The 25,742-nt window shown below is 40.1% G+C and overlaps 1 pseudogene across 1 annotated transcript; it reads right to left on the bottom strand.

Moving 5' to 3' along the window:
* LOC144638112 (uncharacterized) lies at nucleotides 1-25,124 on the bottom strand (annotated as a pseudogene). Its single transcript, XR_013567884.1, has 19 exons — nucleotides 24,968-25,124; nucleotides 24,727-24,836; nucleotides 24,578-24,641; nucleotides 22,056-22,288; nucleotides 19,814-19,877; nucleotides 19,394-19,479; nucleotides 18,624-18,673; nucleotides 17,192-17,226; nucleotides 15,676-15,721; nucleotides 14,867-14,995; nucleotides 12,825-13,014; nucleotides 10,529-10,872; nucleotides 8,005-8,351; nucleotides 5,337-7,513; nucleotides 4,523-4,614; nucleotides 3,968-4,001; nucleotides 3,419-3,526; nucleotides 2,391-2,441; nucleotides 1-1,358 (listed from the first exon to the last, which is right to left on the bottom strand). The product of XR_013567884.1 is annotated as an uncharacterized LOC144638112 (transcript).
* Nucleotides 25,125-25,742: the final 618 nt, after the last annotated feature.

Below are 25,742 nucleotides of genomic sequence, written 5' to 3'. Positions count from 1 at the left end.
TGGTTTCAATAGCTTCAGTTTAATCCCAATCACCTTAATTAGCTGAGGTTCTAAACAATAAACTGGTACTATATCTATTCACTACATTAGAAATTCATGTGTTTGTCTAACTATACAAAAATAATTACCCATTTTACCCTTGGGGAAAAGATTACTTAAAATTTATACTGCATATACTTTTTATATCAAAGCATTTTATAATACATTTTACCCGAAGATTTTAATACATTTTGTTAATGCAATAAAAGGTTTAGGATATATGGAAACTTTAGTAAATATGAATAATTCGTGAGCTTAATAATTTCCATTATCTATATGAATAATCTACTAAAAATGATACGAATCAACAGGGCAAAGGGGGGGGGGGGGGGGAGGAGGGAACTTTCTATACATTCTCTTAAATGATCACTTCCCCCTCCCCAAAACAAATTGTTTATGTTCGTTGCCACGCAAAATTGCTGTAATGTCTATAAAACAATGGTTTAAGAAAAAAACCGCCACTTCTTTCATCTTTTTTCTAAAGATAACATCATGTCCGAGAGACGAGATAAATGCGACAGGGGTAGTGACTTTCTTACTCTTCGCTTCTAAGAAATGACCAAAGTTAAAAAGAAAATTAAATACACTTTATAAATACACTGCGGGATTATGGTTTCGAGTATAAGCGCACTATTTTAATTTAAAAAAATGCATAAAAATCGCCCGTATAAAGATTTAAAAAAATCATTCTCTGTTGGCCTCAAAAAGTACAGTGCTCCTCATTTCATGTACATCCTCCCCCCCACCATTCAACTCTCCCAACCACCCTAAAATATATTTTACAATACACAACCTATAGCGCGCCTAGTGTAATCATACCCCTCGCCGTTTTCTTCGCTTTGCAACCGTTTTGGAGCCAGTACGAGTCAGTTAACTGAGATCTTTGCTTTGCAAATTTACCACGAGTTGTGAAAGGCCAAAAAAAGAGATTTGTCAGATTGGGTGTATAAATACGAAAAAATGTTGAAAACATTACAAGTACTGTCAAATGAGGCATGTTTTTTTTTTTTTTTTACGCAAGAGCACGCGCAGAGCAGAGTAACGTCGCATTAGCAGCCTAGTACCCAGGGATTCTCTTCCCGCTATATTGTGACGTAATGAATTATGACGTCACAAACTGATCGTTGTTCCTTTGTTGCTGTCTCACTCGTTCCCAAGGCCTTTGCTCACTCGCGGTAACTGGCCCGACAATACATTACATGCAAAACTAGCCGAAAACAAGGATTGCACTTCACAAAAAATCATCTATTTGATCACTTCTTTCCTCCCATTTTCTCAAAAAACGATTTCATGGCCGAGGTCCGCTGTTGGCGCTTTTCCTGAAACGTAAAATGAAAATAAAACGTCACATATTGGCTAAACAAGAAGGACTACATGTAAATTATATAATGCGCGCGCTTATTGACAAGATAGATTTCTCTTTACTAGGCGTAGTTTTATTACATAAATTACAACTGCTTGTCAAATTGGCCCTGAAGGGTATCTTACTCGGTTGACATTAGAGTATTACGTAGGGTTATTACGTGCTGCACTTTTAATTGAAACCACGCGATACCTCTTGCCTATTCACCTACCCAAACTCATCCCTAGAACCCGCTATTTTTGGTCAGCACTCAGAACGCGGACACTTGCAAAATCCTATTTTTGAGCATGCACAGAGTGCGTATCATCAATTGTCATCCAATCAGCTGTAACGAAAATAATGTCTGAGTCGGCGCACGACGATCGAAACTCCGTGAATCGCGGACTTTCACATCGGATTTGGCCAGAGTCCGCGTTCCTCGGTGCTGACCAAACGAAACGCGGGCTCTGAAGGCGAGATTGTTACAAACCCATATAGAGAAGCTTGCTTATTCGGGGCATTTCTTACTTAAATATCAGACCGCATTGCATCTTTACCAGTGACAAGGCATTTGCACTGTGCACTGAAACATGGACTAGCATCCCATCCAGGAAGTAGAAATACTACAAGTCGCTTCATGGTACTAAAACTTGGATAAGCTCCGCCCTGATGTGCCACTAGGCTTAAACCAGACTCGTTCCCAGTCGCTCCCTTGGCGGTTTTGACTAGAACGCATTGCATCAAGGGAAGGCCGAACGAAAATCGGGTACTTTTTCTTCGCCCTTCCCAGCCTGCCCCGCAACCCTTGCCTTATTCCGCCTCAGTTTTTTATCGCCTTTAGAAACAAATAAGTAGGGACTGGGAACGAGTCTGGGCTTAAACGCAGACTTTACCATTTACCTTACTGAAACAGTTATGCCACAGTAATAAACATATAATATAGTAAAATGACTCAACATTCAACTTCGCATAATAAAACTTTTCGCACGTGAGCAAAAACAACACCAACCTTTTCTTCTTGAGCCTTTCGCTTTCTTTCAATCTCCTCTTCGATTTTTCGCTGAAGAAAAAAAGCAAGTCAACTGACTTAGCTTTATCCAAAAACAAAATAAGATGTCCGCGAACGGACGCCTCCCTTAAGTGGACACTTAGTCGATGGTCCCAGCCACATTCAAACACCGCATTTTAAACATTCCAGACGCCACTTCAGAAGGGACACTTTTTCAGGTCTCAAGTGTTTTCGCTTACGAGAGCCGGGTTTGACTGTGGTTTAAGGAGGTTTGAATTGTAGTTTAAAGTTAAACTACACATTTTTTTAGTGTCCCCAATTAGTCTGTCCCGGAGTGATAAGTAGGGAGGGAGGGCATGATCTTAGGTTAGTCAGAGACTAAATCCACTGACACTGTTAATAAAGATTTTGCTTTACTTACCGTATTTACTCGAATAAGCGCCGCGGCGCTTGTTAAATTTTTCGCGCCTCAAATGCGGCGCTTATTCGAGGGCGGCGCTTATTTAAAATTAAGCCGCCAGAAATAATCTAATCTTTTACTGTTATTGAAAATAGTGTCTTTTGGTTCTCAGTATTTGTCTCTTGCTGAAGGGAGAAGTGGCGCTTGGTGTCCTGGAAAGTTTGCGGCCTTCACAACATTTACAGAACTACGTATTGTAAGAATGTTAGATATAAAAACTAATGGGCGAGCGGTAAAACAATCATTTTGAACTGCAAAACATCGCTTTTGCTGGAAAGAAACTTCCAAGTTTGTTTTAGAGTTGCTTTGTAGTGTTGTTTTAAGTTTAACGGAATTCATCGAATAAGCGCCGTATCGGTACCGCGGCGCTTATTCGGGGGCGGCGCTTATTAACTTTTTGGACCCAACTGCGGCGCTTATTCGAGGGCGGCGCTTATTCGGGGGCGGCGCTTATTCAGTAAATCGGTACTTCACTTTATTACATAAATGCAATATGACATGCAACATTAGAGTTTCGTTGACCGTTTTCATTGTCATCAAAATTAAAATGATGTTCTCTTCCACCGACCTGTTTCTCGGATTTACTCGCTTCCTCTTTCTGTTTAACTTCCAACATAACTCTTTCCCGTTCTTTCTGTAGTTCTGCTTCCCTTCGTCTCTCTTCTTCTTTTTCAATCTAGCATGATAATAAAGTTACAATGTTAAATTTTTCCGGCCAAACGGTAACGCAAGTGGGCGCAAGAAGTCGCAAGTTGAACTTGCGCACAGACTTGCGTTGGCTGGCCAAACGGACTCGCAGGTGCACGCAAGTTGTCAAAAAAGCCATTTCTTTCACTACTGCGAGCGCTGCAATTCAGTACTTGAAGAAAACAACAAAAACTTGCGTTGGGTGACCAAACGGTGTAAAACTTGTGTTGACTTGCGTGCAAATTTGATCGCGACCAAAGTGAAGGAAAGTCATTGCAAGTCAACGGAAGTGCATTTAAGTCTTGGCCAAACTAAGACACGTGGACGCAAGTTTTCTACTTGCATCCACTTGCGTATCCGTTTGGCCAGGACTTAAAACAAACATGTTTGTGCAGAAACTAAATTCTTTCAACTAGAACCGACAACTCACCTCGATCCGGCTTTTCTTCCTCTCCTTTTTATCCCTATAATACAAAAATGCAAAAAAGGAAACGTTTATAAACGTTTGCGTAATCTTTACTCAAAGGCATGGAATAAGCAAATGTTAGGGCAAGTGAGACGGCAGAGTGATGAGACCGAGACTTGCAGCAGAAACTATCCAGTTAAAAATAACAACTGGCAACGAAAAGAAAGAACCTTTGAAAATAACCACTTGAACAAAAAACCTCCATATTTTACTTTTTTTCCTAGGTTGAGAACAGCCCCTGTGGGATCTGGAGTTCTCGGTGTTGTGGTTCTGGTCTTCGCCCACCGTGCTGAAATGCTCGGAGATACTAGCTGTATAAGCTACTCTGCAACATCCGAGGGTAAACAAAGTGATGATGATGATGATGATGACGATGATGATGGAGCGGAGCGAGGCGTGATAGTGGTCACGATTTACTTAGCGCACGCACCACAATTTAGCTGTATCATGACGTTAAGATACGGGGTTATTTGATTCATTTCCGTCTTAAATACCATCTAAGTAGTTACGAGCACTTACTGAACTTCGTTCCCTTCTTGAGACTGTAACTTTGTCTCCCACTGAGCGGCCATTGAATGAGTCAGAGAGTCCCGGTTTGACGGCTTTTTGACCTAGTGAAAGATGACAGCTGTGCATTAGGGCTTTGCTGTGAATGGGGACTTAGAATTGACTTGACTTGACCTATGGTCTTAGTTCGCGAAGGTTGTTGGTGGTGACGGGAGGGGGGGCGTTTGCTAGCAGTTTCTACAATCACTTGGCTGGCTGAGTGGTTGGGTAACAGAGGAGGGCGCCATTGAGGTGGTGGTAAGGAAAAGGACACGTTAAGTTAATCGGTCAACTAGCAAAGCCCCACGATTTTCGCGAAGCAATCAAAAGCCCCTATAGAAAACAATAATCTTATACTAACAGTCTGTTACATCTGTTACTAACACCACCACTGATAAGCTGCATAAGTCAGTACTAAACAGAAGTCGCTAGTCTTGCTCTCATTTCATTCCACCCAAGAGAGACATCTGTGATTCCAAAACGAGAAAATTCCCATTCTGATGACGTTGCAATCCAGATATCTGCATAGTGCCTCTGATTGGTTGTTCAGTAAGCGTAACATTTTCGCGCGCCTTTAACAACCAATCAAGAGAAAATACACGATTTTTTCGTCACGAATTTGAGACGTCCTCTCTCCTGCTAAAGACTGAAATCAGTGCGCAAAGAGATGTTCTCAAGCAACGGGTTTTTTCCAAGCCCGCCTTATCAACTCCACACACTAATACTGGAAACTAAACTGACTACATAATTTGTTTTTTAACAGGCTATAACAATCTGAATCATTCACCTGAATTTTGTTGGGAAGTGGATTTCTTTTGATGTCATTCAGACTCGTCTCTTTCTTGCCAGCAGCAACTTCAGCTGCTTTCTTTTTCTCTTCTTCAAGCCGATGCTTTTTCTCTCTTTCTGTTATCTCCCTCTTCACGACTTCCTCACGCATGCGCTGTTCCTGTAACTCTTTCTGTATCTTCGAATCGGAAAATGTAGGAAAGCCATCTACCGTATCAGTTTCGTCTGCGTTAAACGAAACTCTTCTAAGAACGTTTTTGCCCCTTTTTCAAAGACAGATCTCCCACACTTTTCGCTTTGGCTACGGGTTTGTCTTCATTCGAATGCACTTTTCCTCCAACTCGCCTCAATAACTCTTCCTCTCTTTCGAGTTGAGCCTGCGCTCCTTTACCAAACACGTCATCAGCGGAAAACGGCGCCCTGCCACAGACCCTGGCTGTTTATTTCGTAAAGAAGCGTCTTCCGTAGAGGGAATCAAGCGTCGAGTGTGCTCAATATTGAGCGAGTATCGCTTCTTTCGCAACTCTTCTTTGGAATCTTTCCTTGCTCCTGCCTTCTCGAAGTTAGCTTTTCTTAGTTTAACCCCAGTACTGGGGTACTCCTCGTTAGCTTCTTCTTTGGGGGCTGGTTCCTCTCGACCAAACGTTTCTGTCGGGTGCTCAAAGCTTGAAGCGCGTCTTCTAGGCAGAGTTTGTTCTTGTTTGCTCTCCTCTAACGCTTTCAAAACACGCTGCTCGAGAATCAGCTTATGCGCTGCAAATGCTGTTTTTCTAGAAGTCGCTTCTTGTTTGTGCTCCTCTTGTTTTACTGCGCTGTCCTCGCTCGCGTTCCTCGGCTAGTCTGCGTTCGTGTTCACGCTGTTTTTTCTTCTCTTCTTCTTTTAACTGCTTCAAACGCAATAACTCTTCAGCTTCCTTCCGGTCCACCTCTTTTCTAATTCTTTCAAGATCTGCTTTATGTGCTTCTCTTCGTTTTCGTTCCTCTTCCTGCATTTGTCTAAACAATTCTTTCTCCTCTTCTCTTTTACGTCTCGCTTCTTCGTCTTCCCTTTTCTTTAACTGTGATTCGCTGCTGTCCGCCGCTCCTATTTTAGCATCAACCTCGTCCACTGGAGGTGACTCGACAACTGCAGAATTCGTTCGCTGAACAACTGTTTCAACTTCAGTCTGTTTCTTCACTGGAGGCGGTTTTGCACCTAATCCGTTTGTCTCAGATGTTTCTCTGGGGCGATGTTCTTTGGCTTTCTTTTCGTCACTTCGCATTTCAACACCTTTGTTGTCACCAGCTTGTTTCTGCACTTGAATTCGCCGCACAAGTTCCGCCTCCCTTCTAGCTTCTTCGTCCCGCTCTTTCTGCCGTTCAATCTCCAGTTCAATGAAGCTTTTCCGATTTTCAGCCTTCTTGTTTGCCGACGTCTTTGTGCTGTCCTTCGTCCTGCGAATTACAGGTTGTGGTTGGGATTGAGGCTGCGCCTGAGATTGAGGCTGGCGCTGCAGGTTTGTCTGTGACTGAGGCTGAGTATACATGGGCTTCTGAGCTGGGCGATTCTCTACCGGTCTTTTCTTTGCCTCATCGCTAGCCCCTCCACTGTCTTCGCTTAAGTCAATAACACTCCCCCTCTTGGATGAAATCCTGACCCCTTGCACATCACCGCCATCCAGAAAGTCTTTTTTCTCGTCAAAGATTGGTTTCTGAATGAGATCCTTGTTTTGAAAAGCTGCAGGATGCTCTTCCTTTTTCGCATGTTTTAATTTCTGTTTCTCCATTTCCGCTCTTTCCTTTTCTTTAATTTTCTCGATCTCAATACGCGTTAATTCCTCACGTATTCTTTGCTGTTCAAGTTCCTGTTCAATGGCTCTCCCAGCTTCTGTTCTTGACAACGGAGCCTTCTTAAGCTCCTGTCCCTCTTGTGCCAGAGTCACTTGATGCTCGAGTCTTCGTCGTTCCTCCACAAACATGGCTTTTCTCTGTTCCGCAATCCTTTTATCTTGCTCCTCTTGTTTCTGAAGCTCTTCTCGAGCTTTTCGCCTCATTTCGTCATCTAACTCCCTCTGTTTTGCTCTTTCTTCGTCTTTTCTCTTCTTCTCTTCCATTACGTAAGGAATTAGTTCTTCTTGCGTCAAACTACGTGGTGAAGTTTCTCCTGTGTTGTTTAGCTTAGCATCGTCTGTGATTCTGCAACAGAGGATACGGTATGCATAAATACCTAAAATCGATGCCCACAATAACATACTCAGTTTTGTTTAATATTTTGGGATTACCAGTTTCCCTCGGATGAAGAGTTAGAACCACCCGGTTCTGAAGCAGACTTCCTTTACACACAAAACAATGCAATTTCTTTCCTGTACACATTTAATCCGAACAAGTTACGTCGAAAATAGTTTTGCTGCCACAATATTTACGCCTGGCCGTTAGGTCGGCCGAAGTAGGTCGCAAAGGCAACATAAAACAAACAGACAGACAGGCAGACAGAGGCACGCAGGCAGGCAGGCAGGCAGGCAGACAGCCAGACACAGGTAAGCAAGCAACAGACAGACAGGCAGACAGACAAACAGGCAGGCAGGCAGAGAGACAGACAGGCAGACGGACGGACGGACAGAAAAGGGGCAGACGGACAGGCAGGCGGACAGATAGACAGATAGACATAATCATTAATAAACAAGTACCTGACTTTGTTTCCGAGAGATCCCTCGTCCTCTTCCAGATTTAGAAACAAGCCTTCCATCCTGGTGGCCGCAGAGGACTCAGCAGTTGGCGCCGTGGCAACATGAACTGTTTCTTCCACTGGCTTCGTCGTGGTATGTGGGCCATTTTTTGCCGGCATCTGAAGAGAGCCGGTTTTCTCGTCGTCAGTCCTATTCTCGTTCATAGTTTTTTTGTCGCTTGTGCTATCGCCAATACTCTTGGATTCTAACTTGATCTGCTGTTTTGATTCTGAGGGTAAATCACCGTTTATCGTTGGCTGCGGATCACTTGAAGACGAGCCGTTCATCGACAAGTAGCCCTTGTTGTCCTAGCAAGAGACAGGGGTAATTATCAGAACTAATCAGTGCTCGAAATTAGCGGTTGTCCGGTCGTCCAAGACGACTAAAAGTGCGTTCGGGCAACCAGTTTTGACCCAGTGCCCGCGCCCTTGGGCTCCTCACAATAAACACACTCTTCTGGTCCACACATTCTTGGAGGTGAATAGCGTAATTTTGTGGGGAAACAAAAATTTTAACCAAAAAACATACTAAACTAATACGGACAACCGTCCTCATCAGGGCAACAAGTCGGTTAGGTTGTCCGGATTTAATAAGGACAATCTATTTTTTTCTATTTTAGCACTAACTTCATAATCTGGATGGAAAGGGCTATCTACAACAGCTAGTTCCAGGTCTTAGATTGTAGAGACGGCCAAGAAAGAACATGCAAACGTTACAGAGAGGAGAAAAGACTACAGCGACCGAGACACCCGAATGCCTGCGAGCAAGCTCTTCGCTCAGGGATTAGATAGGGGCGAGAAGGGGGGGGGGGGAGGGAGGGAGAATAACCTCCTCCGACCCTATGTAATACTCGAGTGGAGATCCTGCTCCTCCCCTTTCTTTTATAATTTTTTCATCTATTTGTTTGTCGCAGTCAATTCTCGTTATCCACAATCGCACAGAGAGCCGGCGTAAAACATTCTTCTTTTGAATATTAAAAATGATACAGTGTAGCAGGAATAGCGAAGCGCGCGAGGTCTAAAAATAGACTGCAAAATGGTTATATCCCTACGAGGCTCAGAAAACAATAGCGTGTTCTGAGAGAGAAAGTGGGCATCTAGGCGAAGTTTTCGTTTTTAAAGTGTTTTGGACCCGGCTGTTTAGATCTGTCTTGTCGTCCCCGTTCCGGTTTGTTTGTCTGGTCTTGTCTGGTCGTGCGTCACTCGCGCGCTTCGCTATACTGATGGGTGCGTCGTCTGCGTGGCTCTGATCTACGCGCAAACTTTAAGACTACTACTAAGGGAACTAAGGTCCTAAATGATCGCTAGTAAGGAGATTTTGAAAACCGGACTAAGATTAGACTGTTTACAGCATATGACCTACTTGTGCATTTGCTGTGCGTATAGCAAGTTAAACGACCGCAATTAAGCAACCCCAGCGATCGACAGCAAGCCTTAATACTTAATATATGTCTGGCTTCTGGTAATAAAATTCGTAATGCCAATATCAGTCAGCTTTGTTGACACAGGATAAAAATTACCGGTTCCGGCCATTATTATTCTAACCTGTAAATTTCAGACGCGAAAATAAACATGTCACAAAACTCAGTTTTCACCTGACTGAAGGCAAAACGAAAGATCGAAAATAGCTTATTGTTGCTAAAGTTAAAGGCCAATCAACGCTATATTGTTGAACAATCGTACTTTTCGATGAACCCTTAGTCGTTGTGACGATAATACTTAGAATATAACCCCTAATGTTGGATACGTTTCGTACGAAAGCAACCACTTACGCATATATTGTTTTTAGGCAAAATACATCTAAAGTATTGTGGGCTATTTTCTCTAGCACTCGAAAACGAACCACGGTTACGCTGAGATTTACAATAAGTTCTGAGATTTACGCTGAGATTTAATTATAAATAGTTCTGCGATTATTTTGCACGTTGGGTAAAAATTGCATTTTCCCACGACTTTCGCAATAATATATGCCAAATAAAAATTCATGACAAGTCTACAAACGTCACGACGGACGTTGGTTTACAAAACCTCAACCCAACACTACGTCTACCGGTATTGCCTTGTTGGTTAAGCACATTTACGTGGGAAAAAAGTCTGCAATAAACATTTACGTGGAATACCGTGGGAATAAAAATAAAAGGCGGCTAACTATTGACCGATCGACGTTCAGTAAATTCACAGCTCTTCATGCTGAAAACTGAAATAAACTTGTTTCGTTCGTTTCTCTACTGACATTATTTGTTTAGGACATTTGTAGATGTGCTTTAGCTAGAATCCAGATTTCTCAAACTTTCCTATAACTCGAACCAAAAGTAGTTTCCCTTAAATTTGGTTCACCCAGTGGAACACTACGATTTTACACTCGATTCCTCCAACTCCCCGATCTCTCGAGCTTCTGATCTCTCCGTCAAATCAAATTTAGCTTCTCTTGGAGGTGAGTTTGAAAAATCCGGATTTCTACTGTGCTTTATACATGTACTACTTACTTTATCATCACGATCAAGCGCTTTCTTTTCCACTTCTTTGTTGCTCTCCTGAACTTGTTCTTCCTTTCTCGTCAACTTAGAAGTTTCGTCTCGCTTTTGGTTTTCGTTTAATTTGTCTTCGCTGTTGTTTAAGTAAACAGAATGCAATCTGTCTGCGTCTAAGTCGTTGCTGACCCCATTAGAGGCTGGGGAAGCCGATCCAGAAGAAGTTTTGGAGGAATTAGAGCTTGACGTCTCGTGGCTTTCGCTCAACTCTATCACGGTGCGTCCGAACTGGTCTTGTCGGATATTTGCTGTGTGTAACTTCGGTGTTGAAGGCTCTTCTGATATTGAAGCACCAAAATCTGTTGACACAACAAATGGGATGCAAAGTCACGTGGAGGCTATTTATAGCAAGAAACATGGTCACACAACACACTAGTTAAAGCGAGAAACATGGTCACGCAATACACTAGTTGTAGCGAGAAACATGGTCACGCAATACTCTAGTTACAGATTGTAAGGTAGCTGTTTGCATTACCATTTTTCAACAAGAGCTTTTCTTCTTGGATATTACAGATAAAAAGTACTGATAATTGTGCACGTATAGAGGGAATCAAATTAATAGGATTATTTTAGATTCGATGACTAAACTTTCGCATAAATTTGACGTCGGCAAGTACACAAAACAATATGTCATGACACATCAGCATTACAAACGTTCTCGATAAAAATAATGACGACGATGATGATGATAATGATGATGACGAAAACAAAATAAGACAACAAGCACACAAGCAACCCTGAAACACAAATGAAGTTCATCGTATAGATAAAATATACTTGAACTATAACTCAAAACCTAAACTGGTAGAGAACTATATTTTAAAATGTGCCCACGAGTCCTTTTATTCATTACAGCGGCGTTGCCAGGTAACAAAATTTGGCAGAGAAAAACTTCGCGCCATGTTGTTACAGTAGGTGTCTCGGGGTTCTTGTAGCCTGCGCGCGTAACAATACTCCGTTGAAAGCAAACATTTTCCGCTTTGGCAAATACTTCGATAAGATAAAAAGCGACACGGTCCTTGCTTTCCATCCGTTTTAAAGAAGTAAAATATGCTAATGATGTCCGTCTGTTATAATTTATCGACCAACGTGTTGTTAATTTCCCTGAGAAGGGCGTGTCCTGGACGTTGGTGTTCAGGCATTGCGCCTTCCATTTCTTTGGTGGGCGCTCCAGACAACAGTGTTGACAGTTCGTTCGTCAACGAGTGGGTCGGATTAAGGACAGAATTCATAACTTTTACTGCAATGTAAATAGAGCAATTTTTAAGTAATATTTTCTTGGATTGGACATGACACAGTTTAACACCTATTCTCGCCAGTAGCGCAAATAATCGCAAATAAAACTGCACTGCACCAATGTTTCTGAATAATTCGCGTCTGTCAGTTCAAAACAGGAACTCGCTCATTACTCATGAAAGCAGAACACCACGCCCTGTACTGGCTAAAAAACTAAATCTTTGAGTACAATTTAACGTTCTGCGAGCGACAGAAACTTTGCATAATAATACAAATAACGATATAAGGCAGACACAACAGGCTATAAGAAAGAATTACATACATGCAGGCAAAGATTATTGCCCTTGAGTAACTACGGCGTATTAGTTATAGCCACACGACAAAAATGTGTCAGATTTACAGGTTAACATATGCAGTTGTTTCTAGAAACGAGAAAAACATTGGAACTGCATAAATTCAAACAAGCAAGTATTTCGCTTTAAGAAAACACCTAGATTTGGAAGATCCTATTTTGCTTGAATTTTCTTCAAAAAGGACGGAAAAATAGAATTTAACGCGTATAAGTAACGAACACCATTCAAGTTTCCAATCGACGTGATTATAATTATTCAAATTATAGGAAAACAAACAGCAAAATATGCATTTAAACGTTAAGCGCTTGTGCGAGAGTTCTTCTTTGTTTTATAACTTGTCAAACATTGTTGAAGGAGATTAAGAAGTTGAGAAGGTTTAATAGCGACTTTCTTAAAGATTGAATGAGTTTTTCGTGGGCATGTACACGTATGTAGCTAATTGCCGAACAAAACTTGTCAAAATCGCAAAATGGCTACCAGTCAATGTTTACTCTCGAAAAGAACTCTCTGGAGTTATGAGGCGATTTTGCCGACAAGCAAATTAGATATGTTTTACAAACTAAACGGACACTGGATCGCGAGATTGAAATATCAGTGGGATTAAAACCGACTCGGTACTTCAGTCACGCAAACTAAATTGCTAATTACAATGGAAATATTACCGCTCAGGTCGCCATTTTCTCCCCAGAATTTCTGTATCTCTGCGTCTATTTTGTCTGTAGGAGGCTCTCTGTATTTCTTTCTAGCTCCACGAAAGATATCTTCGCCAGTAGGCTGTCGCTTAAGGAGAAAACTTCGATCAAACGGCTTGAAGCTTTCTCTCTTCGATTTGTCTTTCAATTGTTGCAGGGTCTGCAAGGAAATGCAAATCAGTGAGGCTCAAGAACACATGCTAATTTGGTTGTGAGACCCGCTTGGGCGCTCAAGCGTTGCTCACACCATGAAGAGACAGTGTAAATATGTCTTAACCGAATAGAAGTGGAATTTTCGAGAAAAAACAAGGAAGAGAAAGCACGCAAAGAACGAAGTATACCCATTTGGTTATTAGCTAAAAAAACCTTAACAGTTTAGAGTCAGTTTAGCTTTATTCATCATTCTTGTACATTTTTGATAACAGATGTATTGAATTTATTGTTAAAATTGTAATGTACTGTTTCGTTTGTATGGGAACATAAAAACATATGCGGTAAAGTTTTCTTATAACTTTGCATTCTGTACGTTTAAAAGACGAACGCAACCTCGAATTTACTAGATTGAGCTTGAAAACCACAACGATAACAAATTAGTAAAAGATTGCGCTATTGTTAGTTATCAATGCTAATAAAGGTATTAACATGACAAAAAAGCCTTTCAAATCCAAATAACTGATAACAGCTGTGAGTTTTTTCCTATTCACCTCAGAATTCAACCAGCTATAATATATATGGTATCGTACAAAACTGACGTGGAAAATGTAGTCGTTGTTAACGTTCTTCGTGAAATGTAGAATTTGGTTGTATTTTCATGCTGTTTAGTCAGTCGCCACCCCTCCCCTCCCCCTCCCTCGGGGAATACCCCCAAAAAAATATATGAAGAGGCTCTGCCCCAAGGTCCAAATCCTTACCCTTATACCGTAAAATTCCGTTATAAGCCCTCCCGCGAGCCCCCGGCCCACCTCTCAACACCCGATCCCCCCGGATTCCCCCTCTGCCGGATGACAGTACTGACAGGGCTAAGACTCTTGCGTTTTAAGTAACGTATTTGATCACACACCGTGGCTCGTTTCACGATTGCCCCTCCGCTTGGCCCTTGGTGTGCCCAGGGCTAACGAACGGTATATACCGTTTTTACAGGAAGGGTGCTCTTTTCACATACCACTTGCAAAAAAAAATGCATCGCTTTTCTAAACTTTTCCCTTTAATAACTTTAAATAAGGTGGATCTGTTCGAGATATTTTGAAAGGCTCTTTAAAATACCTTAATGATTTTTTTCTCTACTATACTCCAAATCGCAAATTCTTACTTTTCCGTATACAGTTAACTCTCTCTAAAACAGACACCTTTGGGACCGGCTCCAACTGTCCGTCTTAGAGAGGAGTCCGTCTTATAGGGAGTTTAGTCACAGTTGATTGACTGGAAAAAGGGCGGAAACGGGACCAACACCAGGTGTCCGTTTTATGGTAGCCTGCGTCGGCGTCGTCCGCGCTAGGTCGCGGGGCCGCGCGGGTCGTTTTCCTCGCGTGGCCCTCTCCGCCCCCCCCGCGCTCGCGCCTGCCACGCGGCATTTTGGAGGTGTCCGTCTTATGGAGGTGTCCGTCTTATGGAGGTGTCTGTCTTATAGATGCGTCCGTTAAGAGAGAGTTGACTGTACCGCCAGCCTGAAATATGTACCCCTTTTGGGTGGAGTCTCCCCACATAGTCCACTGTAGAGAGAATCCCCTGGGAGTTATTTTGTACAGGACGGCTAAAAAATGTATCAAGATGTCTAAACGACCCCTAAACGCATCTCAGAATCGACTCAAAAACGTCAAATGGCCCATTTCCGTGCTTTGCAGAGAACCTGAACCTGAACAGGCAGTTTAAAATTGCACACAAAAAGGAGACACATGATGGAACAACAATTAAATTAAATTGCAGTATCAAACACTTTTTCACAGCTAAAGAAAACAGGATGTGAAAGGAGACAGACAGAACACTTTCACTGGCAAACTATTTGTTTTTCTTACCCGTCTTAGTTCGTTTTCCTCTTTTTCCAAAACATAAACTTGTCTTTCGACTTGATCCAATTCCTCTTGGATCTTATGAGCCATGGTTTCCTCTTCTAAGTCACCAGCTATTTCATGGCACAGTTTCTCCTAGAACAGCAGAACAGCAACGTAATGCCTGTGCATCCATTAGTCAATTTGAACAATTAAACCTTTATCTCTTTTTTAGTGTAAATTTTTTCTTTAATTTTCACCTTGGAAAGTTGAGAAAAGAACAGCGATATCACAAGAAAGTACTGCCCAGAAGCTTTTATCTGAATTACAACACACTACTAGCCTAAAGTAGTGGGAGGCGCGGTGGCCTAATGGTTAGCGCGCCGGACTCTGGAGCGAGCGTTCCGGGTTCGAGCCCTGGCTGGGGTCACTGTCTTGTGTTCTTGGGCAAGACACTTTACTCTCATAGTGCCTCTCTCCACCCAGGTGTATAAATGGGTACCGGCGAAATAATGCTGGGGGGTTCCCTGCGATGGACTAGCATCCCATCCAGGGGGAGTAGAAATACTCCTAGCTACTTAATGCTAAGGAAACCGGGATAAGCTCTGGCAGTATGCGCCACTTTGGCTCGAAGCTGACCTTACTTGATTAAAAAACAGTCATAAAAGCTAGAACCACTTTGTAAAACATAATAAACAGTATCACATGAAAGTAGAGTACTGCTCAATAGCTTTTATTTGAATGGTCATACAATAAGGTTTTATCCACAGACTTAAAACTTTGAGCACATAAAGAACATTTCATACATACTCTCATATTACTGCCAGCAAAATTACCTTTAGTGAAAGGAGTTTCCGCTTTTCTGTTTGAACCTCAGCAAGTCTGTGACAGAAACATTTAAACTCAGTCTTCATTACTTTTTAGTAGTTTACAGTACTGTACTTTTCAATGATGGACATTCTTTATATTCAAAGTTTTTCATCACTTCACGCAGTGACATTTTAAACATTTCAAACAAAACTGCTTTCAGTTACTTTTTTTGAAATCTATTAATTCTAGAATGGGGTAAAATAATTGCATGCCATACCATCCTTACAACACCTTTAATGGCAAGTCATTGTTCAACAGTCAAATTCTCCTAACACTAGGCAGTCTTGTTTCCCAACAATTGATTGAGGATCAGCTTTTGGCACAGTTGTCGCTATAAACATGTTGTATCCTTATGGTGATCTAAGCTGATGCAACAGCCATGTGTTGTGTCATGTTATTACATTCCGGCAATGCTAAAGACCACATTTTGCAGTTCCAGCGAGCACCCATGCCATATTCACCCCAAGGAAGGTCATTTGAAATTCCCCAGGGGGAGGAGAGTTTCAAAAGCCAATGTCAAAGGAAAATGGCGACTGAATTCCACAACGGCAGGGTCCCAAACTACCAGGAAGGGGAATGGGTATTTTCTGGAACAACACATACCGATAAGTTATTTTCTTGTGTTGGTCTTCCCATGTGCTTAGGCAGAAAATGTTGTGATTTTTTTATTGACTGCAATTTGACTCCCTCTCCCTTTGCTTTTTTCAGGAGCACCTTTTTTTTTGGGGGGGGGGGTGGAAGCTGGTTAATGTACTTATCTCAGGCCACTGCACACTTATGACAACATTTTGTGACTGCATGAACCAAAACAAGAGGATTGTATTAAACTAATAGTGCTGAAACATATAAGAAACATTAATAAGCATTCACCAACAACACTACTGTATCCAGCAGACTAGGAACCACTCATTCCATTTCAAAACAATTATTTATGAATGATATGTATCGGTATTAATTTAATAGTACACTAAAGCACAGATTAAATTAACACCTAGATAAATTAAAGAGAGTCATAGAGGGGTAATATAATAGATTTAGCCAAGCCTGCGGAGCTCCCCGGTATTTACTTTCCCTTTTTTCTTTCACTGACCGTGGCATTGTGGCCCGCAATCCAATCCATTCGGTCAGCGGTCAACTTAACGCGCCTGTGGTTCCCTGGCCCGCGTTGATCACGTGATCTGGTCAGCGGATCCTGTGCAGCGTCTACTTGGATGCCCAAACAATAGTGAGTGTATCTTGTGGCCCCGTCGCCGTACGCGCCCCCCGCAGCCTGATGACCTCAGTTCATGGTTTTCCTTTTCTTGTTTTCTTGGTGGGGCTCCGCCGCGGCCCGGCCGCTGTGGGCTCCGCTAATAAGAACAGAATGAACAAAAAAGATTTATTTTCCTTCATAAATTACATATACATTATAATATAGCCTGACATCAAAAAGTTCAATCATCCATATAATATTACTTTATTATGAAAACTATTTTTACAAACCTCAGTTTCTTGCTCTCAAAACACTCCTCCGTCAACTACACAGAAACAAGGAAAGGAAAGTAACATAAGTGGTAAGTTGTAATCTGTTATTAATTGTACGTTGTAGCGTAAATTTTCATTCATTCAGGTTTGAAAATTCTTTTCAATGACTTAATTTTCCTTTGTTTTATAATCATTATCATTATCGGAGCAAAGGAATCATTGATGGCCAAGATGTACTATCCCAAAAGTCATTTTAACTAGCCTGAAAAAAATAAGGCTGATTAATTTCCTCAAAAAATTTCCCTGAAAACTTTCACTTGGTCGTAAGGCAAGTGAAGGAAAAACTCCACTAGCCCCAGGTTATTGGACATGCACATCTTTGCACGCTGCATTAATAAAAATCAAACTTTTTTGCGAAATTTCAAACCAAAGTTTTATTGGCTTAGAATGCAATTATAAAATTAATTATCTTCAGTTCACGTTCCTGAAAGGAAATTAATTACCTTATTACATGCAATTTTAGCGACACGTTAATTTCACGAATTTCCGATTCCAAAAAAACGTGCAATATAAGTGATGGGAACAATAAGTGCAGCGAACACAACATGACGCGAAAAATTAAGTGACTCGCATTATGTCAATAATCAAGAAAGAATAAGTTTAGTACCACTAAAGGAAGGAATTATCAATCTAAATGGATGTTGTTGTCAATTGACTCAAGAACAATAACTAATGCATGTACAAGTAGACATTTTGGAACTGCTCTGTTGTTGCTATTGCCGAGATTTAGTCCCGCCCTTGCGTTTTTGTTAATTTTGATGTTATTTTTCCTTTGATGAAGTCGTTCAGTATTTAAATAATATTGCCAAGGAAATGTAAATTGTGTCTTACTCAAAACACGAAATTAAAGTGATTCAAAATACAAAATTTTCGCAAAATCGCGAAATTTAAGTGTCGCGAAAATTTCATGTAATAAGGTAATAAACTGTGGACACAAGAAAACCAACTTCTCTGCAGATGAAGCTGCAACACAACAAATCACAAAATAATAAAATATTTTTCAAAAACTTATGTTGACATACAGATTTGGAAGTTTACTCGACCTCTGACATAATTACTTTTTGCTCAACTAAAACAAAACAAAATTAAAAATAACTAGTTTTATTCCAGTAATATGATGAATATTTCCACCAATTGTGTAGTAATATTATTGTTATAGAAGTGATACTATTATGATAGCATTGCAATTAGTGACTTTATAGTGTTGCCAGTAATCATTTCTTTCATATGAGAAGATATGGTCATACCGTACATTTGCTCTCCTCCCAGCCACCCTGTACAATTAAAATTTGTGATCGATGCAGCCGTATTGGAAAACTCCCAATTGCAGCAGTGCATTGACATTTTTATGTACCATTACACTCCTACAGGCCTAAAATAAATGTATTACCTGCTGGGAAAGGATTGACCTTGAATTCACACTCCCTTCAAGTGCGTTGCCTGTAAAAGGCAAATATGCAGTAAAAAAAAAATAATATTTTTTTTAAAAATGTATTTGAGTGCTAGTAGTAGGCAATACTGCCGATACCCAAATGTGTCCCATGGATACAATATTTTGTGGGTTTTCTCCTGACTACTCGACCGGCCAATGGGATTGGATACTGTCTACAGAGAGAATAAAGAATCTATTACCACCACATACATTTAAAAAATATTTAAGATGATTTCCAGTCCGTACTGCGCTCTCCCTGCTGTGTGTCTCGGGGCTCCGACCCCTCCTCTCCTCGCGGTGCTCATGGTTCACGGACGTGCTCATCTTCGGGATCGTTGGCGACTCTCAGTCGCTTCACGGTGTCGCACTTCAAGCCCTGAGTCTGTGCAGTCGGATGAAATCATCTAAGTACATGTATCCTAATTGCACAGGTGCCAGGCGGTTCTCTCTATATCTAAAAATAATATTCTGTAGAAAGATATCAGTCAGTCAGTGAATTAAGCTAATAAGAAAAAATGAGAGTTCTTCTAATGGGAGCTGGTTGGATGCCCTGCCATTGAGCCAAGCTACAGGCTTCCTTCCCTTCCCCACTCCAAATTAAACGTAAGAATGGAACAAAACATTATCCTTTTCAATCTGAACTCTGAAAACAAATAAGGAAATTAACCGTATAGTTATTGTTATTATTATTAGTGAATGATGATGACAAACATTTACATTTTGCATACCTTTCTTACAGAATCTAGCTAAATGAAGTGCTATAAAAAATTCTTCAAGGGAAAGCTTTCCATCTCGGTCAATATCAGCCAAGTTCCTGTAGAGTAAAGTACTTATAGTCAACAAGTGACTTAATTGCTACATTGTACACAAAATTCTTCATTATGTAACCAATATACCATTCTCTTATTTGTTTAGGTCTATCTTAAGACTATTTTTGTTTTGTTTTTTTACTAGAAAAGTTTACACTGTCTTGTGTGTTTTTATTATTGGACAAAATGGTTTCTTTTTAATCTAATCAAGGTAAGATGGTGTATGTTTGTACTAGACAAGTACCTTGCGTCCTATAACCAACAAGAAAGTCATATTACCCGCACATGTAATAATCCTTGAAAATAATATTTAATAATATTAAATTTTTATGAACTCACCATATTCTTGCTAGAACATCCTCAGGAAGGTCAGACCCAGTAAGGATGGAACAAGCTGTTTCAGCTGTACATGTATAATAAAAAATTTAAATATAAATTATACTTCTGAAACTTTTTGAAAGTTTGTTGTTAACACTACATGTATCTTTATTACTTTTATTTCAACTATTTGGAGAGTCTGGCTAGTGTTGTAAAGCAGTTGGAGGGCTGTGACAAGTAGGGGTATCAAATGGTCTTTGCGAGCATTTGCGAGCATGCGAGCACAGCGTTTTTCTTTGCGAGCACGAGCATTGACAAAAATTAGCCTTGCGAGCAATGAGCACTTTTCAAAAACCTACCTTCACTAAAAAACCGAGCATGCAAGCACTTGTAAAATTGTGCGAGCACGAGCAAACGAGCACCCACTAAAATTTTGCGAGCATTTGCAAGCATTGCGAGCACTGCGACATTTTGAGGGACCATTCATGACCCCTACAAGTTACAGATAAGAACTCAAATTTGTGCATAAGGCTTCAAGGTTCAACTGTTAAAGTGTATATGACATGAAAAATATTTTCTGCTTATTTGAAAGGCCTTTCGAAATACAGAAGAATGGTATTTTTTTTTCGAAATATCTTTTTTCGTTTCAGAGATATTGACGTTTTTTATTATGCAAATTAGATCAGTGATGACGTCACAAGATTTGACTCTAAAAAATGGTAAAATACTGAATAAACAATATCTCTAAAACTATTGAAGCAGTGTTCTTGAAACTTGGCACCACAAATGTGCATCACAAAAGGAACAAAATGACACCCTTAGTATTGTTGCCATAGCAACCCTTTCAGCTCCAGTCTCTCTCTGTCAAAAAGACAAATATCCCCATATCTGACCTCTAAAGTGAGACAAAGGGTCCTGCTTAGAACAGACATAGTTCCCATATTGCCTTAATTCCCACCATTTGTTTGGCTGCGCTAGATGGTTCTTGGTTTAAGACAAAAACTGGGAATTTCAGTTTTTATTGAGAGAGCACCAGCGGCAAAACTGTTGTCATGGCAACAGCCCTAAGAGTAACATTTTGTTTCTTTTGTGATGCACATTTGTGGTGCCAAGTTCCAAGAACACTGCTTTAATAGTTTTAGAGATATTGTTTATTCAGTATTTTACCATTTTTAGAGTCAAATCTTATGACGTCATCACTGATCTAATTTGCATAATACAAAAACGTCAATATCTCTGAAACGAAAAAAGATATTTCGAATAGAAAAACGCCATTCTTCTGTATTTCGTAAGGCCTTTCAAATAAGCAGAAAATATTTTTCATGTCATATACACTTTAATCTCAAAAAATAAACCAACCCTCCAAGTTTATTTTTTTCGTTAGTGGCCATTTGGCCACCAACTACTCAAGTTTTGGTCGCCAGTGAAAAATATTAGTCACCAAATTAAGCTGATGCTTTCAATCATTCCTCTCAATTTTAGTCGCCAGGCTGGCGACCTTGGTTCAAATTTAGTTGCCAGCTCCAAAATTTTAGTTGCCATGGCGACTAAAATGGTCTTAACTTGGAGGGTTGATAAGGCTTCAAGGTTCACTTGTTAATCTAAAAAAATAAACACTCCCAATCAGAGGAAAAGCATGCAAGGGTTATGGCTTTGTTGGCTAGGAGTTAGTTTTGTGGCGTATTTACAGAATGGCCATATTTATCCTGGAAGCAGGGGGGACTCCCATATGAAAGGAGTGGGACATCTGCTTGTCACAAAAATTGAATTCAGCTGCTAATTAAAATTAAAGCAGGCCAATCTGGGTGTGGCTCAAACTAATTTGACCCTTAAAGAGATACCATTTTCTACAATGAGCGCCAAAAGTGTTGAGACACTTAGCTATTTCTGAGTACCTCGGACAAATTTCACCCCTCACCCTATTTACTCTATAGCCCCCTCCCCCAAAACAATGTTGGATTTAATATCTGTAAGACATGCTTTGTTTGCTTACAACAATGAAAAGGGGATGGTTGATAATCTACATCACATTTAAAGTGCAAAAATGGAAAATTGAAAGTAGCACTCATTTCAACCAACTGTCTCAACTACTTTTGACGCCCAATTTGTAAGCCTGATTGGTGGTAGGATCATGGTGTTTTAAACTTTTTAATTATACATGCAAACTATTCTGTCCTGAACACACTATAGTGAGACAATGATACAACTTGATATCTCTCGAAAGGAGTTAGTTAATAATATTTCAAACTTAAAACAGCCTTACCATCAATATATCCTGTCTTCTCATTATTTTTCCACATGAAAGCTCTTTCATAGGCTGCTTTCTCCTCTTCAGACACGACAGGAATATTTACATATGGTACATGGGTTGGAGCTAGAGTCTCCGGCAGCTTGAGAGGAATGTCGGTGCCTTTTAGACGACTCTGAATAAGATGCATTGCTACAGCAAATTCAGAAATGTCTAACTTGTTGTTTCTTGTCACATCAGCAAGTTTCCTAATAACAAGATGTTTTATTACATTGTTATTAAATTAACAGTAAATATACAGTATATGTAAGCTCTGGGAGCCCGGGGGGGGGCGGTGGGGGGGGGGGTACAAAAATCTATACGGGAGGCTCCGCCCGAAAGGGGTACCTTTTTCAGGCTTCAGGTATACAAAAGGGTAGGAATTTCACGAGTTTAAGTATATGAAAGGGTATGGAAATCTTTCATTTGGCTATTTAAAACGGCCTTTAATTAAAATATTTTGAACAGACGCAATTTATGGCTGTATTATTTTAATTTATTAAGCGCTCCATAAAAATGACAAGAAAACGTCCTTTTTTAAGTCTGCGCCATGTCTCTTAGGTATATGAAAGGGGTACCTTTTTTCAGTGAAAGGTACCCCTGTCAAAAATGGTATATAAAAGGTAAGGGGTTAGAACTTGGGGCGGAGCCTCCCCGTATAAAACTTTTTTGAGTACCCCCCCCCCCCTCCCCCGGGTCTGGGAGGCACAGTGGCCTAATGGTTAGTTCGCCAGACTCTGGATAGTGTGGTCTGGGTTTGAGCCCTGCTGGCTGGGGCACTACATTGTGTTCTTGGGCAAGAAACAAAAAACTCTAACTGTGCCTCTCTCCACCTAGATGTATAAATGGGTATCAGCAAATTTAATGCTGGGGGGGAAAACCTTGCAACGGACTAGCATCCCATCCAGGGGGAGTAGAAATACTTCCAGTCACTTTATGCTACAGAACCGTAAAAAATTTGGAGCACAGATTAGGAATCCCAAATATATGGATTTTCTCAAACATGAGAGAACCACCCCCTGGACGGGGGCAGGGATGCTCATTCAAAAGTTTGCAAAGAACCCCCAAAAGAGACCAATCTGCATGTGGTTCAAGCTTTTCTTGACCCCTAAAAGATACCAAAAATCTAAAAATAGAATTTACATGGGTATACAATGTATTTCTTTGTGCGTAGCCCTAAACAAGACTGTCATGGCTTAAAATATTGGCATTTTGCCCAGAACACCCTAAGCGAGACCAAAAATCTGAAATGTACACCCTTAATGTGACAACGAGCATCCCTGCTTCTTTCATATGCGAGTCCCCCCCCCCCCCACTCCCCTGAATGCTAGAAATTGAATAAAAGAGATATGTTTTGTATAATTTTATTTCGAGGCTAATTTTTAAGTATGTAAGGTCATTACATGTATATGAGGAGGGCAAAAAACAGTTACTTTGATTTCCAAAGGATCTCCATGTTTCCAGACACAAAGTTAAATGAAAAAAAAGAAAAAAAAAAGAAAAAAAGATGCCTGATTGCAAGTTAACGAAAAGAGCGAAAACAAAATTCATACATAATTATATGTTCTCACGCAGTCACTAAAATAGATTTTGTGTATTGATAGTTTAAATCTTTTTGCCTGAGGTGAAACCTACTAACACTTGGCTAAGACTGAGATATGAATGTTACGATACATTACTCCCTGATTGTCTGAGAATGTCTATAAATAACATAATGATCCAGGATTAAGAAACGACGGCATGAGTTTATGAGAATAATTTTAATCAGCATTGACTGGAATCTACTTTGAAAAAAAAACCACTCTGAGTAGGTTGGGTCACTACTTACAAAATATCACTCTTTAAAAACTTGCGAGTTGGCATATAATTTTCGTTACTCAGATTGTAAACCTCACTATAATTACTTGTCTAACATTTTCCCACGTTTGACATGCTTCAGTGTACCAGTGTGAAATCGTGCATAAAAGGGGGCTTAACCCTAATAGGGTCACCCCAACCTCTATGCAAACAACCCTCTAAATATTAGCAAAGTTCCAGTAAACACTAAAGCTTATAACAACGTTGCAAATTCAATATGTCACATGGGCTTCCAAATTGTCTTTTACATTGACCAATACAATGAATACAAGTTATGTTATGTTTCCCATATAATATCTCTGCTAATGCTCCAAACAAAAAACACAATAGATTTGCAAAATAAGTGATACGTTTGTATTCAAAACAAACCACTATCCCGTTGATTCTAGAAAAACAGAACTCTATCATGGCATCAGCCACGCCGATTTCATAACTTTCTGTTGCTGGGACACGGTTTAAGTTCGTCTTAGATTAAAAGGGAAGTTTGTAAAACCACAAACATGACCAATTAGCTAGCTGAATGGAAAATATATTAACCTAAAGTCTATACCGCACGTACAAAAATCGATTTACTCTGTGCGTGCATATAAGACTAAAAGAATAATCAATTAGGATTTCAAGTAGAATAAACTTATACAAACCATATTTTGCTGAGCTCCGGTAAAGGCAATTTGGATCGTATAAATAAAGAACGAGCTTGTTCTCCTGGAATATTAAAAATATTTGCATAGTTGAGTGCAAACCGCCATATTAAAAATTTTCAGACAAGTTAAAATATTTCACCGCTTACCAGATAAATATCTATCTTGAGGTTTTTGGCTGTAAAATAAGGCATCATGTCGGGTTCTTTCCTCTTCAGATATTATCCACTTAACATCCATTTCAGGTTGTAGAAGCGACCTGCGAAAGAAGGAATAACTTTGTCCGGACGTTTCATTCATATTAATTTACAGATTCGACGGTCAAATCATTAACTTCGAACTTAATCTAGCTGCGTGATATAAATACAGTTTTCAAAATGTTTGATTCACCTTTGGGCAACCACGCATTGCTTAAATGAACCAATATGCGAGAAATCCCTTTGTTTATGCTTGCTAATATCGACGAAATGTACCCCAGCCGTCCATATTTACTCGCATTTTGATGTCATGCCAGGATCTTCCTTTACATTCTGGTCACGGTCAATCGACGCTCACTCCAGTTTCCATGAGCGCGCGACACATGAGCGCTTGATCACTCGCTATGGAGACCGCATACTAATTTTTTAAGAGTTCCGGAATTTTCTCCCAAGTTATTTTCTCTTTGCTAGCATGGCAACGTTTTTATTTCAAAATCCTGTGCAACCATGTGAAAAAAAACGTGTTTTTTTTCATATATCGCAATGCAATTTACAGTTATAATATGCACCTGTCTTGTGTGTGTTCTTTATTTTATTATTTATATATTCAATTCAGTTTGTGCTAATAATTGAAGCCTCTCTACACTTTCGCTAATTTTAAAGCAGTAACTTAAAAATATCTTAGAAATTGTAAAGTTTAGCCTTCCCCAACATTAGTATTATTTATTCGTGTTATGTCCTGTTTTTAAAAACAAAATGTTGTAAATTCCATTTCAAATTATTTCACTGCATTTACACTAATTGTGCGTAAATAACATTTCATATGCAATCCATGCAATTTCTGATTAAAAACCTAATGAAAAGGCGGATATGTTCAATACATACCAATGTTTATTTAAAATCATCTTTCCTGGATACATGGTCCAACTGAATGAGCTAAGACTTGAATTTTAAAACGGATGTGAATG

Source organism: Oculina patagonica, chromosome 14 (genome assembly GCF_052425735.1).
Source record: "Oculina patagonica isolate OP01 chromosome 14, crgOcupat, whole genome shotgun sequence".
Taxonomy (NCBI): domain Eukaryota; kingdom Metazoa; phylum Cnidaria; class Anthozoa; order Scleractinia; family Oculinidae; genus Oculina; species Oculina patagonica.
The sequence above is the reverse complement of the archived record's forward strand: the minus strand, read 5'-3'. Positions and strand labels throughout refer to the sequence as shown.